A 12,861-nucleotide genomic window follows, 5' to 3' on the forward strand; every position below is an offset into this window, starting at 1 on the left:
ATGTCTTCCCCTGTAAATGCCTATTCATTTCGTGGATATTAAAGTAATAGAATAACATCAGTGAAAGTCTGAAAAAAGACAAAGAAAAAAACAAACACAAAAAACATCCTCTCCATCCCCTAACACAACGCCTGGTATTTCTGTGTTGATACTCGGCTTCTGTGTAGTACTCACGGTGATTTCCTGCACAGGCTCTGCGGTCGGGGGTGGTGGAGTTTGCATCCCGCCTCCTCCTCTGAACAGTTGTCTGACCTATGCAAAATTGCTTCACTCGCTCTCTGTGCCTGTTTCCTCACCCGCATACTAGAGATGATGGTAATAGTACCTATCTCCTGTGGTTAGTGTGAGGATTAACTGGAACAGTAAATGGAAAGCTCTTGCATAGGGCTTCACGTAGTGACTGCTCGATAAGTAGTAGTTACTCGTATTATTTTCTTCTCCTGTGGCCCTTACCATAACTCTGTGAAGGTACAGAGTTAACATTGCTTTTACCTCTCACAGAGAACAGAGGATCATCTGAGAGGGTAAGTGACATTCACAGCTCTGGTCCTGTGGTGTGTGCGTGTGTGCGTGTGTGCCTTTTAAGATGTATTTATTTATTGGAGAGAGAGAGAGCATGAGGTGGGGGGGATGGAGCAGGGGGAGATGCAGAGGGAGAAGGAGAAGCAGGTTCCTGCCGAGCAGGGAGCCCAACTCGGGGATCAATCCCAGCACCCTGGGATCATGACCTGAGCCAAAGGCAGTCAGTCGCTTAACTGACTGAGCCACCCAGGTGCCCCTCCAGTGGTGTTTTTTAAGACAAGTGAGAAATGGTACATGTTTCTGCTTCTCAAGAGATTCCTTTTAAGGGCCAAGAATTCATTGCCTCTTGATGTGATGAAACAGGAAGGACAGCGTCACCTATGACTTGACTGTCTTGCCAAAAAGGTTTACCTGGAATGAATCACACCTCAAATTTACACGATATAGGGGAGCCTGGGTGGCTCAGATGGTTAAGCGTCTGCCTTCAGCTCAGGTCATAATCTCCAGATCCTGGGATCAAGCCCCATATGGAGCTCCCAGCTCAGCAGGGAGCCAGCTTCTCCCTCTGCCTCTCCCCCTGCTTATGCTCTCTCTGTCTCTCTCTCAAATGAATAAATAAAATCTTTTTATTTATTTATTTATTATTATTTTTTAGATTTTATTTATTTGTCAGAGAGAGAGAGAACACAAGTAGGGAGAGCGGCAGGTAGAGGGAGAAGCAGGCTCCTCGCTGAGCAAGGAGCCCCATTCGGGGCTTGATCCCATGACTCCAAGATTATAACCTGAGCTGAAAGCAAGAGTCAGTTGCTTAACCCACTGAGCCACCCAGGCACCCCTGTTCTGTCCCTTTTAATCTAGAACAATCCCCCAACTGTTCCACCTCCCCCCCCCTTTTTTTTTTAACCTTGCAGCATTTTCTTTGAGTCATTAAAAGACAAGCCAGTTTGTATTGTAGAATGCTCCACATTGTGGATTTGCTTAACTATTTTTCTTCATGGTATCATTTAATATGAACCCTCTCTCCTTTCTATATCCTGTAATTTTTTTTAAAGATTTTATTTAGGGGCGCCTGGGTGGCTCAGTCAGTTAAGCGTCTGCCTTCAGCTCAGGTCCCTCTCTCCCTCAGTTCCTCCACCTGTTCTCTCTCAAATAAATAAAATCTTAAAAAGAGAGAGACAAAACAAACAAAAACAATGTGAATGGTCTTTAACAGAATACTGGTTTGAACCTAAAAGGAAATTAGAGAATTGAATATGTATAGAATATTTAGACAATACCAGGGAACTGTTGCTAGTTTTGTCAGGTGTGATAATGGTATGTGGTTATTTTTTGAAGAAGCATATTGAAGAATTTAGGGATAAATTGTCTTTTTTAAAAGATTTTTGTACTTATTTGAGAGAGATTGAGAGAGAGAGAGCGTGCGTGCACATGGTGAGGAGGGGCAGAGGGAGAGAAAACCCCAAGCAGGCTCCCCCCTGAGCCTGGACCCTACGCAGGGCTTCATCCCATGGCCCTGAGATCACAACCCCAATGGAGACCAAGAGTGGATGTTCAAAGGACTGTGCCGCTCAGGCACCTCAGGGGTAAATTGTCTTGATGTCTGTCACTGTAAGTGATTTAGCAAAAACAGAAGAAGAAGAAGATGAAGTAAATATGACAAATATTACCAATTCTTGAACGTGAGTAGTAGGGTGGGTCTATGGGAATCCTTGTACTATTCTTTCTATTTTTTTTTTAAGATTTTATTTATTTATCTGACAGAGAGAGACAGCCAGCAAGAGAGGGAACACAAGCAGGGGGAGTGGGAGAGGAAGAAGCAGGCTCATAGCGGAGGAGCCTGATGTGGGGCTCGATCCCATAACGCCGGGATCACGCCCTGAGCCAAAGGCAGACGCCAAACGACTGCGCCACCCAGGCGCCCCTATTCTTTCTATTTTTATGAATGTTTGAAAATTTTCATAATAAAAAGTGAACAAATAGACAAGGGACTTTTTAGAAAGCAGAAGCTGTGTATTAAAGTTGTTCTGGAGACACCTGGCTGGTTTAGTTGGTAGAACATGTGACTCTTGATCTTGTGGTTGTGAGTTCAAACCCCACATCAGGGGTAGGGTTACTAAATAAATAAATAAATAAATAAAGTTGTTTCAGAGGTAGCACAGTACCGTGTCCAAATGTCCCCTCAGTGATCGTAACACACAGCACAGCTTTGCCTTTGCATCTTACGCAAGTGGGAGTTTCATGCATATTTCATAAGGAGAGGACACAAAAATCCTATATTAAGAAACAAAAGCTGGGGCGCCTGGGTGGCACAGCGGTTAAGCGTCTGCCTTCAGCTCAGGGCATGATCCCGGCATTATGGGATCGAGCCCCATATCAGGCTCCTCCAATATGAGCCTGCTTCTTCCTCTCCCACTCCCCCTGTTTGTGTTCCCTCTCGCTGGCTGTCTCTCTCTCTGTCGAATAAATAAATAAAATCTTGAAAAAAAAAAAAACAAAAGCACCCTATACTCCTAAGGAAAACCTTGCTAGCCATCCCTATAGAGGGCCACACCTAAATTATCTACTTTGGGCATTATATAGCATTTAGATGTATTAAAAAAATGAACAATGGGGTGGTTTCAATAAGTATGTGTTTATAACATAAACATATTGGTGCTCTACGCAATTTTTTTTTTTTTAAGAAGAGGATGGTTGGTGATTTTGGTAAAGATCAATCCATACACAGGGACAGAGCTCAGAAAAACCCGTAGTCCCTATTCTGGACTCTTGCTCTAAGTCACTCATTTACAAGCGAGCAAGTTTGAGGAGAGTAAATGTATTCACCTCCAAGTTCATAAAATCTTTATTTTATTTTCAAGCCAAGTTGAAGGAAAATCACAAGTTTTCATTTCATTCTCTAGCAGTTTCCAAAAATAACATCTTAACTATACCTCTTAGACCAACCTACTACCCCAAGGATTTATTTTAAGCTAAGACACAACTGGAACTAAATAAACTCTAAATATTGGAATGTAAAACTCCTAATCTCCCCACCCATATCGCTCAAGGACACTGTGGTGCCAAGGAGTGACCCAGAGCTGCAGATAAGTGGCTTTTTTAGTATTTGAGGGTTTCTGAATACAAATCTTTATATATTTATACGAAAAAATCTGTTTTCATAGAAAAGTTATGGCTCTCAACCCCTGAATATAATAACAATTTAGAACTCTGAGAAAAGGACAAATACACCCCCAAACTGCCCAGTTCTAAATCTCTCCCCTAGAATGGACCTAAGAACCTGAACAGACGTCACAGAAAATGACTTTCTCAAACAAAAAGTGATTATGATGGCTTTATTGCTTCTGGGAATCCAATGTGCAAATCTTATAGGGGAAAAATAATCGTGTTAAGGAGTCTAAACGTTTTCACCAACATTTTCCACACTTGCGCATATTGCGACTGACAGATTTCCCGGAGAGTTTCTTCGTGTTTTAAACTTCTTTGGAAATCCCAACTTGTCCACAGCCAGTTTTCTTTTGGATCTCTTGATTTGACACTTTTAAAAGGTTGGACTAACTGTCCATCTAAAGAGAAAGGGAATTCTATGTAATAGACACAATTCCTCTGAAACGATCGTTCACCTGACAGTTCTCCAAACAATTTAAGCGGAAGTGTCATGTACTTGGGCCATTCTGACTCACTCGTTTAGAGAGGAACATTTCTGGGTAAAACCAGATGTTTTCTGATTTACTTGTTTGTTAATGCTCTTTCAGGGGCTCTTGCCACTGGAACAATCCATCAACAGGTGGTTGGCCGTGAGTCTGGCCTTGGGCTGGAGCTGGAATGGGGCAGGGGTCCTCCCCTCCCTTTGCTTACCATTTCTCAACTGCCAGGAAACAATACAAAATAATATATAAGTAAGGTTGAGCTGCATGCACTCCTCAAATTTATTAACTCTGGAACAGCCAAAGAAAGTCTGAGGTCGCTGAATTGAATTTTGAAAAATACATTAGGGCAGGATAACGTATTAGGTTCAACTGATGATAGCTACCACTTTTTGGGCACTTAGGCCATGCCAGGCACCTGGGCTAAGCATTTTACTGACATTTCTCATTTAACCTTCGAAAGATCTTATGAACTGAGTTTTATTATTTCAGTTTTACAGATGCAGCAACGAAGGTTGAGCAGGTTGAAGAACTTTCCTGAGGTCACTGCTAGTAAGAGGCAGTACAGGTATGGAAACAGGTCTGTTCGTTCTCTTAACTGCCCTGAACTATATGCTCCTCCCTTAGATGGAGTAGGGAAGAATGAGGGGTGGGAAACGGGGCTAAGATATTCTCCAACTTTCAACTCCTCACAACCTGTGTGAACGCAATGCTGATGGGTGTAACCTCAGCCACAAAGCCAAAGTGGTCATGCCCTACCATTTTCCTGCTTTTCCTCTTCCCCAAGATCTGAAAAGACTTCTCAAGGTGAGTAAAGTCAGGGAAGAAGATGGGGATATCGGAATCTCTACTTCTATTCTTACAACCACATTGGGCAAATATCTGTAACCATTGCACTATGAGATTTAGGATTCCTTCAATTCAGTGAGTGATTTAGGAAGTAAGAGAGGTGTATGTGAGAGAGAGAGAGAGAGAGTGTGTGTGCGTGTGCGTGTATGTTTGAATAGAAAGTCTGGGTCCAGTCTAATGTACACTGTGGAATGGATATCAAAGACTCTGACAGCCCAGATCCATGGAAAGCTGTGCTGTGTAGATAAAACATAAGCATGTTTGCCTCCACGGAAGCAAGTGACCTATGGCTTGCCTGACCACTGTCTGCTGCTCCACGTTTGAGGGTTGGACGTGTAGATTATACAAGTCTCCGTAGTCCACCTGGATTCTTCCAAGGGCTTCTGCTAACTAGTTGCCTGATCTCTGAAAACTCATCTTGCATCTTTGGATCTCAGCTTCCTTATTTGTCAGTAGAACAGGGTCCATCTCATGATCTCTAGAGCTCTTCCGATTTGGAATTCTGTAACTCTGATGTCAATGCCTGGATTCCTTTCCACGCTGGGGCGCTGGGGTCAGTTCACGCCTCACCCTGGGGTCACTTGTGCTTCCCCTGGGAACGGCACCACGGACTCCACAAGCCCCTTGTTGACCGCTGGGTGGTGTAATCATACATTTGTGAATGATGGAATATCACAGGAGATGGGAAAAGGGGAATCGCTACTATGAAAGACAAGGATGGTTTTCATTCCCTACCTTAATTTGATATTGCTTGCCTACTAAGTGCCAACCATTGTTCTATATAGTTCTAAGCAGTCTCTGCTGTCACAGGACTGAAATCCCCAAAGCTTCAGCATTAAGCTGCGATTAATTAAAATAAGCACAGAGAATTAGGAATTAGGAACTGCTTCCCTACGCGCGTACTCCTCAATGGCTTCCTCCTGATTTCCTTGATTCCTTTCTCTCCTTTCTGCCTTTTCTATCAAACTAATCTTAAAATACCCATGACGCTAAAATGCCTCTAACGTCTTTCCCTTGTAACTTTCATCCTATAATGAAATCCAGGCCTCTTAGCTCTCCATGAAGTCCCTCTGCAAACTCAAAGTACCCACTTTTCATCCTTCTGTCAACCCACACTTTTCTGAGTCCTTCAGCCAAATTAGCCCATTCGTGGGCTCCCCAGTCACTTCTTGGGTTTTCTGCCTCCATGTATCTTTTTGTTCTTTTAATGATTTAGTGGTTCGATTTAAAACATACTAAAGGAACGCACAGTTATTTTAAGAAGTGAAACAATATAGAGATGTGAAATGCATTAGTAATCTCTTCATCCCCCTGCATTTCATTCCCTCTGACAGCACGTTTTTGTTTCTCCAAATTGAAAGGAAAGTCATAGGAGTAATACAGAGAATATCTATAAACCCTTTACCCAAATTCACCAATTTGTAACATTTTGACACATTGATTTTGTTCCTTCCCTCCCCCTCTCTCTCTCTGCGCCCACCTGCAACACACATTGTTAATTTTTTTCTTCGTTATTTACACACTTTACAGACATCATGCCTCTTCCTTCTTAATGTTCCAGCGTGTGTTTCCTAAAAACAAGAATATCCTCAGTATAGTTAGCAACTTCAGGAAATTTAACATCTATACAACACTTTTTTTCTTTTCCTTTTTTTTTTTTTTTAAGATTTTATTTATTTATTTGACAGAGATAGAGACGGCTAGTGAGACGTGAGCCGAAGGCAGTCGCTTAACCGCTGTGCCACCCAGGCGCCCCCCATACAACACTTTTATCTAAATTCCATACTCTAACTTTTTTCAATTGACCCAATTCTGTCTTTTACAAAATTTTTCCCCCCATCCCGTCCAGGATCTGGTCTATGATCATATATTATGTTTAGCTCTCATGCTTCTTTAGTTCCCTTTAATCTGAAATCTCGTTTTTCTTTGTCCTTCATGCCAGTGACATTTCTGAAGAATAAAGTCCGGTTTCATTATTTTAGTTTTTAATAATAAAGTATTTTCTACTTTATATGTATTTATATTTTAATAATAAAATACTTTGAGTCTGTCTGATGATTTTTCCTATCTTTTAAAATGTCATTTCCATGTCTGGGAATGACTCTCTGTCTTCCTAAGTCCTACTTGTCCTTCTAGGCTTCGCTATATCCCTTCTTCCCTGGCCCTTGTTGGAGACCAGAGAGTACCTCTTAGACTTTACCTCTGTTGAGACACCCAGTACTGTGCTTAGTACACGCAGGGCAATTAATAAATGTTTGTTGATTAATTGATTTGTGGCTGAGACATGCGTATGTCCGCTGCAGAGACAGAATTCGTCATGTATGCTCAGTAAGTTAAGATTGGTATCTTTGCTGCTGATTGCTTCCGGGGTTTTGCAATTATTGAGGTATATTTTGGATTCAAAACAGGATCCTTGGCTATACATTTGCCACACCATGGAACTGTGGGGAAAGTGATGTTTAAAAAGTTTCACAATAGGTAATTTAGAGCGTGAAATAAAAGTAATTTTCCCTACTATTTCATTTCTCCCAAAATTTAGAAAGCTGCAAAAGTGTTAAGTTTAAGAAAAGTTTCAGAGATTAATGAACCAAAACTGCTTGAATTGCAGTCCAGCATGTTTCAATATAGTCCTTATGTTATCAGTGTAAAGAAGGTTGAAGAAGGCTAGTTTGTTTAGAGAATAGGCTCTACAAAGGAGATGCTAAATTATAAACTGATAGAATGCTTTCCTACTAAACACTATCCATTTGTCAACATCAAACAAACCTTTTTGTCCTTGCCTGAGAAAGCACTAGACTCTTATCAAGTCTTGGTAAATTTTGAAAATCACATGGTTGTTCAATGCCTCCATGTGGTAGAAAAAAATAATTTAGCTCTGTCCTAGCTTCCTGTGATAGCAACATTCAGGACCACTAAAGTCTAACAATGCTTAAAGTCCTTCAAAGGGATCAGTGTTTTTTTTTAAAAAAAGGCCTACAGAAAAATGACCTGAATTGAAGATAAAAGCCCTAGATTTCATTAGGCTTCATGGAATTGACCCTTCTTTGCAAACCTTATCTTTCTGTATAAGGAATGCATTTTTTCAGGCAAAGGAGCATCATAAAATAAATCAAGTGGGCTGAAATCTGCAGTGAGTCCATATTTTCAGAATGGCTTCATAGGAATTCTTTTTAAATTCCAAACGTAAGATTTTTTTTTCTTTTGACAGAAAAAGGAAATCCTTTCTATCCAGCCATAAGGCAAGTTTAAAAAGCCGTATTAACAAGTGTTAATTTGCTTGACAGTTCTTTAGATGTGAAACTGGCCAAAGAGAACAGTCGCCTTTATGAAACACTTGAAGTTCAGTGTAAGCAACAAGCCCAAAATAGGAGTGCTCAAAAGTTAGACTGGGTCTCTTTCTTCTGAATCAACTATATCATTTCACCTACTAGGGATCAGTCAGCACCTTGATCTTCAAGTGCTTATACTTAAAAGTACTTGATACTCTAAAGATGGCTTGAGAAAAGAGTTGGATTATTCTGAGAATCAGGAATAGGTATTACTAAAAACTGAAACCCACTTTCTCAAAGCTCAGAGATATCACAGTGTTAAATCACTTGGGCTTCTGTGACTGGATGTATCTTTTAAATGTAAATTGAGCATTCCTATCAAAGCATCCACTGTATATGTATGCATTTGCTTGCAGAAGCATAGCTGAGCTCAGAGTTGGGGGAGGAGCAGAGGGATATTTTCGCGGCATGCCTTTTGATTTCTTTAAAATAATATAGCATGAGAATGTATTACCTATTTAAAATATATCCATAAATATGAAATAAATAAACAATGACGATTACTCTCAGAACAGGGAGAAGGGAAGTTCAGGTCATTGTTTTAAGTAAATGTTGTAAAAGTAAAGATTCCTCTAACTTGCTTCCATTTTTTCACTTTCCCATCTGTCTTGATTATTAATATGTTCTTTTTTTTTTTTTTGAAGATTTTATTTATTTATTTGACAGAGAGAGAGCAGGAGAGCACAAGCAGGGGGAGCGGCAGGCAGAGGGAGAGGGAGAAGCAGGCTCCCGCTGAGAAGGGGGCCTGATGCATGGCTCCATCCCAGGACTCTGAGATTATGAACTGAACCGAGGGCAGATGCTTAACTGACTGAGCCACCCAGGCACCCAATTATTAATATATTCTTGAAAATATTATCCAGTCTTTAAAAATGATTTTATTTTTGAGTCATCTCTACACCCAATGTGGGGCGCGAATTTACAACCCTGAGGTCAAGAGTCAGTCACTTGCTCCACCGACTGAGCCCGCCAGGCACCCCCAGAGCTCTTTTATATTTAATACATTTTTAAAAAGATTTTATTTATTTATTTATTTAGAGAGTGAGAGAGCACAAGTAGGGGGAGCGGCAGAGGGAGAGGCAGAAGCAGGCTCCCCGCTGAGCAGAGAGCCCCGATGTGGGCTTGATCCCAGGACACTGGGATCATGACCTGAGCCGAGGGCAGATGCTTAACTGACTGAGCCATCCAGGTGCCCTTAATACACATTTTTTAATGTAATTGAGGCTTTCCCGTCCCCCACCCCCCATATCATCTGTAGGCAGCATGAGCCACAGCCACAATTTTGCCACCGATTTACCGCATGACCTTGAACAAGACATACAGGCTTTCTTTGCCTTAATTTCTTCATCTGTAATACTAGGAATTTGAACTTGAATGTTATCTTAGGCCCCTTCTAGTAAATAAAATTCTATGGTTCCTTGACTCTCTCATAGGAGGTTTCTTATATTTGTCATCAATTCTAAGTCATAAAGGCTCCATGTCCTAACAAAATTCCTGAGGATTAGTATCAGGGTGGGATTATTAATAATTTACTTTGCATAACAGTTAACAAACCATCTTTATTATAGATCCACATTGGATTCGAACAACTCTGCCAGTCAGTACAGCACAGGTAGTCTCGCCCTTTACAGCCTGGGAACTGAGGCTCAGGGAGGTCAATTTAAGTCCTTTGGCCTTGTAGCTAATAAGTAAAACTGGAAGGTTGCAAATGAATTTTTAGTTTTTTATGACTGAGACCACTGCATATTTAAAATAATCTGATGTAACGATTAGTCTTTTGAGAGCAGTGAATTCTTTTCTAAACATTTTGAGGTTTTTATCCTCCCTCAGTAGGTCATTCTCAAACCATAAAGCACTAACCAGGGTTAGAGATAAGAACTAGTACACAAAAGAGCGCTACTGTCCTTCTAGACTGGTGGTTGGGAAAACACTTCTCATAGAGGAGGAGCCCTTCAATTACATAGTTATTTCCCCAGGGACAGATTCAGCCCAAGCATCAACAATAAAACACAAACTACCATGTTCAGGGTTTTTTTGTTTTTTCTTTAAATATTATTATATTTAGTATCCAAGTATACGACATACGCAAACCAAAATAAAACAAAAAATTCACTCACCGTCCTAGTCATATTAGCAAATCAGACCTTTTATTTTCCTGTGTTCTCTGCCCGCTCTCTTCTTTATACATATATGATTTTTTGGGGCACCTGGGTGGCACAGCGGTTAAGCGTCTGCCTTTGGCTCAGGGCGTGATCCCAGCGTTACGGGATCGAGCCCCACATCAGGCTCCTCTGCTATGAGCCTGCTTCTTCCTCTCCCACTCCCCCTGCTTGTGTTCCCTCTCTCGCTGGCTGTCTCTATCTCTGTCAAATAAATAAATAAAATCTTTAAAAAAAAAAAACCATATATGATTTTTTTACTCATTGTACTCATAGTGTGTACATGTATTTTAAGTTATCGGAAGCTCAAATTTTTATAAGAGGAATTCTCAATTTTAATAACTTTTCTTCATCCCAACTCAGTTTATTTCATATTTGCTTATTGTTTTCTCTTGAATTTATGTATTTTTCATCAGAAGCACAAAAAATATACAAACTTTTTTTTTTTTAAGATTTTATTTATTTATTTGACACAGAGAGCGAGCGCACAAGCAGGGGGAACAGCAGGCAGAGGGAGAGGGAGAAGCAGGCTCTCCGTTGAGCAAGGAGCCCAACACAGAGCTTGATGCTAGGACTCTGGCATCATAACCTGAGCTGAAGATAGATGCTTAACAGACTGAGCCACCCAGGCACCCTACAACTTGGTTTTAGAGAGATTTTTTGGTTGTTGTTGTTTTCAAATAACATACAGGGGGAACGTCATTTTAAAAAATATATATATTCTGTCAGGACTCCTGAAACCAAACACACACGTGTGGGGATCTTTCAAAATTTCTATGCATATGAGTGACTGAGGGATAGCTCTGTCCGAAGGTGGGAGGCTGGAGGCTGAAATGATGACCTATAAAGTTTTTCCCAGCTTTTGGCCTTCTTGATTCTATGACGATTCCTGGTAGATACAGGTTTCCTGGTAAGGATTAAGAAGCATGCACAATTACTTTATGAGTCCTGATAAAGTTGGAGTTTCAATGTTGAGGGCTAGAAGGGGTTCAGGTGGGTGGTAAGAATGCCTGTTTTCCGGGTTAGTGGATTTGCCATTAGCCTTATACCTGTTGTGTTGCCCTAGGGTAACTGAAGCCACTGTTGGAAAGGGATGGCAATATGAATGAGATAATTTAGAGTGACCCGCAGAAATCTGACTCGCGTTCTCCTTAATGTACCGGACCCTGTACATGTGGCATTGCATATCTATCTTCAGTTTCCTTCAACCGAAATGACAAGTGAGGAACTAAATCATAATTTGATGCATTAATCTTTTTTTTATGGCTTAATCTTAACCTTGGTAAACATGCTAAACAAGGAACAATTCATAAGATACTGAGTGATTATTCTAAAAATATTAAGATTACTTGAAATAGCATTTTTATTATTGTTGAAGCAGTTTCCAGAGTCCCAAAACTTTTGATCTAATTTCCAAAAACCCAACTTTCTATTTAAAGTAAACTGACACCCAAAATTCTAAATCCAGTCTAATTCAGTAGCAAAGGGTTTTTTTTCCCAGTGATTTCTCACATTCATAAGCCTGCTACACGTTGGTTTTACCTGTCACGAATCCTTTGTATCACTTTTATAAAACACCACCACTTTTTATAAAGCGACTAAAGAATCTAAAATTGTAAAATTGCACGTGCGTGAGCAGCAAACTCCTACTTTGAGATTTTTCTCACAGGCGTGCCTAAACCGACCTCTGCTCTTAGCAGGTAAATTGCTAGAGGGAGAAGCCAGTGTCAGCTCAAAGGGAAACCCTGTTGTGGGATTTCTTTTTTCCTCTTAAACTGATCACTTTTTAGGGGGAGTTTCCACTGCATTCTCTAGTCCAAAGTCCTTCCCACCAAATTACTACCTTCCCCACCAATTTGTCACCCCCCCTTTCCAAAAGCCCTTATTGGAAAGAACTTCCTCTCGTGACCGCCCTATTCCATACAGTTCCTATCGCTCCCAGCGCCCCCCATCTCAGAACGGCTTCCCCTCTCCAGCCCAGGATCCAGGTCCCCAAACCACTTGAGAGAAAATTCCCACTCCTCGCCCCCTTCCCTGGCGTCCCGCGGCGGCGCTGGGGTGAGGGAGTGGGTGGGGAGGGGGCAGGGTTTCCCGGGGTCCCCGTGTCCTCCTCGCGCCCCCCTGGAGGTGTGCAGGGGGAGGGGAGCGCGGGTGGGTGGGACCGGGCCGGGTGGGGGAGGGGTGAGGGCGAGGAGGAGGAGGAGGAGTGTGTGTGCGAGCGTGTGTGGCTGGGGGAAGCCATTGCCTGTTTAATAGTTGCTGTTGCTGCACTTCCGCTTCTCTCCCAAGCGAGAGAGAGACACGAGTGGCCAGGCCCAGCCGCAGCCGCAGCAGCAGCCGCCGCGGCGGCACGGAGGA

The 12,861-nt window shown here is 41.7% G+C and overlaps 1 long non-coding RNA gene across 2 annotated transcripts; it reads left to right on the top strand.

The window, feature by feature from the left end:
- The first annotated feature begins 289 nt into the window (after positions 1–289).
- LOC109490179 lies at positions 290–12,861 on the top strand. 2 transcript variants are annotated; one of them, XR_004626020.1, is made up of 4 exons: positions 290–524; positions 4,659–4,734; positions 11,570–11,723; positions 12,793–12,861. It is a non-coding gene; the product is annotated as an uncharacterized LOC109490179 (long non-coding RNA). The 2 variants fall into 2 exon arrangements; XR_004626019.1 differs by lacking the exon at positions 11,570–11,723.

The sequence above is a fragment of the Ailuropoda melanoleuca genome, chromosome 6, assembly GCF_002007445.2.
Source record: "Ailuropoda melanoleuca isolate Jingjing chromosome 6, ASM200744v2, whole genome shotgun sequence".
In the NCBI taxonomy this organism is placed as follows: domain Eukaryota; kingdom Metazoa; phylum Chordata; class Mammalia; order Carnivora; family Ursidae; genus Ailuropoda; species Ailuropoda melanoleuca.